This window comes from Amblyomma maculatum, chromosome 10, assembly GCF_055883805.1.
Source record: "Amblyomma maculatum isolate TAMU_Amacu chromosome 10, ASM5588380v1, whole genome shotgun sequence".
Classification (NCBI taxonomy): Eukaryota; Metazoa; Arthropoda; class Arachnida; order Ixodida; family Ixodidae; genus Amblyomma; species Amblyomma maculatum.
In genome coordinates, this window is record NC_139353.1 from 128,845,689 (window position 1) to 128,852,674 (window position 6,986).

The window sequence follows — 6,986 nt, forward strand, 5'->3', positions numbered from 1 at the left end:
CTTAAGGACACGCACCGGCACTGCCCTGACATCTCTTGCCGTAAACCCATCCGGTCCTGTGGCCGAGTTTAACTTGGGAATTGCGTCCCTCAGTTCTTTTGTGGTAATCGGTTTGAAGAATGACGCTTCACGAGCCTCTACCTGTTCCAGTGTAAGCTCCCCTCTAGGATGCGGCCCGCCATCTTAATAAACGAGAGGGGTCTTCCACGGTGGCCACTTTAGAACAGTCAAGAATTTCCTTCCACAGGTGCTTTGATTCTTCCTGAAGGCATTCTGGATTTGAGCGTACTCTACCCTTCGCCTCTTCCTTTTACTTATTGCATTTGTACTCCTCGGACCTCGTGTTGGAAGGGAAGCTTCCTGTGGCCGCTCGTCGTGGAAGAAGTTGTCACGCAGGTAGATATTTAATGATAGCAATATATTCTCACCATCTAGGTACAGTTTCCCCAACGTCCACAATGAATCAGCTGCGAAATACCTTGGGCATGGTTTATTGAGCAGAGAATCGAGCTCCTCCCGCCGTACGTCGTGGGGAGTGGTCACCACCCGAACAGCAGGCGGACCAGATATTGCACCTTCTTCACCCAAGGCATCCTGCTCCTCTAGTAGAGGCTCCAAGTCTGTAGCCATGAGGAACTGGACTAACCGCTTATATTTCGGCTGCCGTCTATGCGATTTTATACTGTCAAGAGACCGTTGCTGAAAGAAAACGAGCAGGTGTTCGTTCATATTATATACATGCTTCTGGTGCTGCTTTGACTCTGAGGGTTTGAGCCTCACGCACTGCCAGCCGATGATTTTCTTCCGGTGTCCATCGAGGCTTAGTCTTGCTAATGTTTAAATCAGCATTATTGGCAGCAAGATGGGCATGCTTTCTGTGAAGGCTGAGTCCAATCTTTGTTTTGAATACCCTGCTACATTCACGGCAAGTATCATGAGTCGGTAAGGGCTGAGAATAATCTGCCTCCGAACTGCATATTTCCTGCCGCAAAGCATCCAAACGTCTAGCCCTTGCAAGTGATGATGAGCTCGAGCCCTGTCTCGTCAGCGCTGGAACTTCGTCTTCGCTACTACTGCCGCTCAGAACCCGAGGGCGACGGGAACCCGGGCTTCCAATGACTGATTCCTCGCCAGAATCACTGGGAGAAACAGATTTGTTATCAACTGTAACCGGTGGGGATTACCTCGCGGAGGCGGATTCAACATCGCGGTCTACAGATCCCAACCCCTCTTTGCCCACTTCCAGAGTAGACTCTGCTACACTGGATCTGGAAAACGCACCAGTCAACTTTCACTCAACCGCCGGCAACCCTACCTCTTAGTTGCTGCACAGGCCGAAAACCGCGTCTACCTAGGCGGGGGCACGCAAAACCCCGTCTGCCGGGGCGGGAGAAAGAAAAATGGCATCTGTCGGGGCGGAGCCCCTAAGAGATGCAGAGAGATTTCCCTCGTTAATCAATTCATGGAGAGTTGGCTGTTGGAGAGGCCACATTGACTCACGCTCTGCCGATCTCGACACATCACCCAAGGCCGGTGGGGTAGCACTTCGACTCACCGCAGTCACAGGATTATTTATCGCACCATCCCGTACTGCGGCATGTGCATCCACAATCGACCAGAGTGTGCTGATGTATTCAGGGGGCGTACCTCACTGGCTACTTGCTCGCCGACTCACTCTGTGTTCTGGACTATTAAAAGTGGCGCGGTGCAGAAGCACAGTTCGTGCTTTCGCCAGGAGTTCAGCCCCCTTTTTCACCACAGGTACTGACACCTCTGCTGCTGCCCCTCGGAGCAGAACGGAATCATCCACCTCAATCACTGGTTCCGTCTCAAGCACATTGTGCTGTTCATAGGCACAAATCTCAGTCTGCCATCCACCGCTCACTTCAATGGCAGTAATACATTCAGAAGCCTTTGTCTCTACCTCTTGCGAGCCTAAGCCGTCTCCTCCCTCAGACTGGTGCGCACCCGTTCCAGTCCCCAAGGTCTTGTGGTCACCTATGTTTCTGGGGAGAATTCTGTCACCGTCAGTTTTTCTCATTGCACAAGCCCGAGCCCTAATGATGACACATCCAGCTTCAACTCTCGGATCGCCAGGGGCGGCCGGAGCAACAACAGACCTGGCGACTTCCCCACAACAATCCCGTCAGGGAGCCAAGACCCTAACACCCGATGAGGCTGAAGCCCCTACCGTTTGGTGCCCCACGACACCATCTCTTAACCTTGACAACACATCCTTGTGCATCTTGCCTTTATGTATAGCAAGACCTTTCTGCGTGGCAAAGGTTCTGCCCCAGAACTTTCATTCTGCCGGGGAAGCCCCAGAGCTCCACCTGCACCAGAGGGCCCCCCCTCCACGTCACCACATATTGCTCTTGGAGCAGCCGCCGCTCGACGGCTGCTTTGGCTTTTCGTATTTTTGTCCATAGCGCCAAGATGAAAATCACAGAGGCTTGCTGGGCCCCTGCAACTTGCCCCCTCGGATGGGAGTCCAGGGCCAGAGGAGGTCTTACACCCAGGTGCCCCGTTCCTTCCCTTTAGCCTCAGTGGCCCTTAGGCCCCTGAAATGCCGTGGCGGGCGTGAGCCGAAGCTCGGACGCGGGAAGACCATCCAGGCTTAGAAAAATGCACCCGGGAGCGGAGCTGTGATCAGCCATTTTGTTTTTCCCGCAGGGGGCACCTGTTAAAGCAGGTGTTTGTGTGTTCTGTGCGACAAAACCGACCCAGAGCACCCACGCTTAGCCGCGCGTGGCATCGTCTTGTCTGGGGAAACGAGGATCATGATGGTTGAGCCGATGCCGAGTCTTTGGACCTTTTATGCCCCTCGGCGAAGATAACACATCACTTTGGCCCACGCTTCCCATAGACAGCACCTCCGGCCTGACCCGACCGGAAGAAATCGGCAGTCGCCTTTTCATGTCCTCCCCTCCATCTTTTGCTTTGCTGTCTTCTTTCTTAGAACTGCCCTGTCTCCTCCTTTTTTCTTGGAGTTTTCATTTTCCAGGCGGCAAAGATTAACCTTCTGTGGCTAACCACCCTCTGTTACGCCATATTTGGTTATAGTCAGGGTGTAAGGCTGGCGTGGGCTGGACTTTCTAACTTTCTAGGAAGCTCCTGTCCCGTCCCCTTGTTGGGCTCGGTGATGGGTTGCCGTCACCCTGGCCGAACATCAATATTATTTTTATGGCTTCTTTACTCCCACATGATCGATCCTGAAAAAGGCTCGCACCGACGAAACCTCCAAATTCTTCCTGAAAAAGCCAAACAGGCTCCCACAATTTTATGTAGTGCTCAGTGACAACGCTGAGAAAACAGGTAGACAAATCTCACATTTCATAGTGACCAAGACACTGACAGACTGTGGACTATTCTGCAATCGTAAAAGCCACTGGTCTGGGGAATAAGGATAACACCTAGAAAGTCTACAAGACCAGGGTGGTACTCTTGCCGTGAAGGATAGATCAAGGCACCAGAAAACAATCTTTGCCAGCGTGGACACATTTGCTAGGCGTGGCCAGGGTAGGCAAAGCAGTAGCACACCTGTATAATACTGGGACGAGGAACAGGTGGCGCCGGTAAGTAGTGGCTGCATCAAACGCTTTCATCATAAGATACTGATGTTGCCAAGTAGTTGAAACATCATTTCCGCTGGGCCACTATCAACACGGCACAGACGGATCCTAGCTGGTTGAGTCGCCAATACAGGGTATGGTCGCACTGAAATGCTGTCCTTAGAGGCATCAGTAAAAGCGGTTCTAGAGTTTCGTTCAGGCTTGCTTAGAGGCATACTACCATATGCTGTGACATGATGCAGGAAAACAAGCACCATTGAGCACGTCTCATGCGTGCGAAGTGTCTTTTCCAGGAAGGACTTTGAGTGAATCACTGACGGCACAAATATGGAGGGCAAAACACTAAACTCGCCACCACAAGCCGACAAAACTACAAGGCATACAATGTGAACTCGCGCACCACCAATCGCAGCAAGTCTTTTGAAATGCCGAAGAATATGATGTGCAAAGTTCAGGAACACGTCAAATGACGGAGCACAAGCACCATTTAGCACTTCTCATGCGTACGAAGCGTCTTTACCAGGAAGGACTTTGAGTGAATCACTGACGGCACAAAAATGGAGAGCAAAACACCACAATCGCCACCACAAGGCAAAAAAACTACGAGGCACACAGTGTGAACTCGCGCACCACCAATAGCAGCAAGTGTTTTGAAGTGCGCACGAATATGATGTGCAAAGTTCAGGAACACATCACCTGACGGAACACAAGCACCATTGATCACTTCTCACGCGTACGAAGCGTCTTTGCCAGGAAGGACCTTGAGTGAATCACTGATGGCACAAAAAAGAAGGGCAAAGCACTAGAAATATCACCACAAGGCTACAAAATTATTAGGCACATAACACCAACCAACAGCCGAACTAGTTTGAAGCATCGTAGTGCACTGAAATTACTTCCAAACCTTGACACTGTGCTCACAAGCATAAGCAGTTTAGACAAAGTGCGAGAAGTGAGCAGAGATTTCCTTTCTCGAAAAATAAAACAATAATGCTACAAAAAAGCGTTCTGTGGGTCTACCGAGCCAGCTAAACACCATGCCATAAACACTCGTCATGAACTAAATATGTAAAAAAAGTGTTAAAATGGTGTTTTCACTTCCCGCTACAATAATCACTAATGAGTGCAACGTCTTTGTTGCTGCCTTAATTGGAAAACATTTAAGGTGGCTGGTGCTAGAGGGGCTGCTCGACATGGTGAAATGGCTGGCAGTGGCGATGACATGGCTGGTGGTGTTGACGTGGCTGGCGGTGGTGAGGTGGCTGCTAGATCTATAGGGCCCATACTGGCGAGGGTCATAGACGAACCTCTGCAGCAGCTCGTGCCGCTTCCTCCTGCCTTCCCGGTACAGTGCAGGGGTTTCCTCCTCACCGTCACACAAGTCTGTGTCGCCATCGTGGTCGTCACTGAGAGAGTCTATGCTCAGCAGATAAGGTTACCAGACGTAAATGTACACATTGCGCAACACTGCACATGCTGAAACTCTTTGTAGCCATAACAGGTTCATAGTGCAACGGCCGGTACTTCTATAAGCACCTAAAACGACCCTTCAGTACGCCAAAGTACCGGTACGCTCAACAACAGACCTGAGCGACGAATGTGCACCGTTGAACCTTACAGCAGGGCTGCCGGTGTATGGTTTCCTGGGATAGGTGTGAAGAGCCATGTCTGCAGAGGGTAGGCACCATCACCTGGAAGTGAAAGAAAAATGAGTGACCCACTGTGTTTATTTTATTTGTTCAAAAAGAGCGTGTTATTGTTTTTTTGTTGATTTTATATCATCATGCAAACTTTCAGCCTATTTATTACTCATTGAATACTTTTTATTCTGAAGTGATATTATGCTCATCAGCATCAACGCTGCTAACTATCGCCTATGTTCTTTTTACTGCGTCGCTCTGTTGTACCGTTGTGGCATTGGAAGAATTTCTCTCATTGAAATGAAATGGAAATGGAATGGAATTGAGGTTCCTTCAATGCAATACAATAGTGTATGTAAATTGCAAATGATGGCAGTGACAGTCCGGAAAAAAATTACAATTAAGGAATATAAGTCCATATAATGAGTGTTTGTCACTATGCACCATTTTAAAAGAGACCAGAACTTTTCTGGGCAGTACTAGGGACAGTATATATATCTGCCTACGCTGGAACACTAGAACAATGAAAAATGAATGCCAAGTATAAAATCACTTCCAAGTACAATTAATATAGTGCAGATGTGCACATGTACGTGTCACGGAACAACCTCGAAAAGGTGAAGCGCTCAGCTACCACCATTAAGTACCTAAAAATAAATACATGTGGACATCCGGCCAGTAAATCATTACACTGGTGTACACAGACTTTTTTTACACTGCTTTTCTCTGCTCTGTATCTGGTGTCAAGAGCATAGATTTGGCTCTACTTAAAATGGATGTATTTCCCAAACTTATTCAATGTCAAAGAGGATTCTAAGTTAAGGGCATTAAGTGTTTTTGCACAACAGCAAATTAACATTGCAACATGCTAATGACCCAATGTGGATTATATTAATTTTTCTTGTGTCACAGGGGTATTACTATTGTGGTGAACGTCGCTGTTTTTGTTGGTTTAAAAACGTAAACGGCTAGTCATAACTATGTAGAGCCCTCTACGACGCCGGTGCTCGCGATGACCTACCTGGCCCGCCAGCAGGGTGTGCTACGATGTGTGCACAAGAATGTGTGCGTGTGTGTCCATGCCAAGTTTATGGATAAAACAGTTTCAAAAGCCAGCAAATGTTTGTAACACTCATTTTAATCAAAGTACCGATGAAGCATTTCATAGTGCTTCATTGTACTGTAGTAAAAATGCATTTTATAGCAACATTTCCAACCACACATGTCTCACAACGACACCGGCAACGAATTGCAAAGATCTAATAACAGCTGGACTAACTCTGTTATGCAGACACGTAAAAAAAATACAAAACTGAACTCAATATGATATTTAGGACAGCTTGAGACAGTGTTATAGAAATTTTATAACTCATACATATTGAAATGTGGTATATTTAAACATTTGATATGTTTACCTCATTTGATTACATACCTCTGTGTTACGGAAAGTTGAGTGCGGTTCAGCAATGTACATGTCCATACACACTTTCTAAAACCTACATATCCTGTTTCCCCGTAGCAGAGAGGAACTCCCCTCGAATGGTGTGCTAAGTAGCGTCCTTAAAGAAAGAAATTATCCGTCTTCGTTTAGGTTGCATTGTCCACAATAGATTTCGTAAAGCCTGAAAACCTACACATTGTATATAATATGTAAATATCACAGATAGACATCAATATGGCGCCATGTAGCTACAAGTTTTAGGCAATTGTAAAAGGCATAGCAATTCAATGATATTGCTGCTAAACAATGCATAACACATGACTCGAGTTGTAG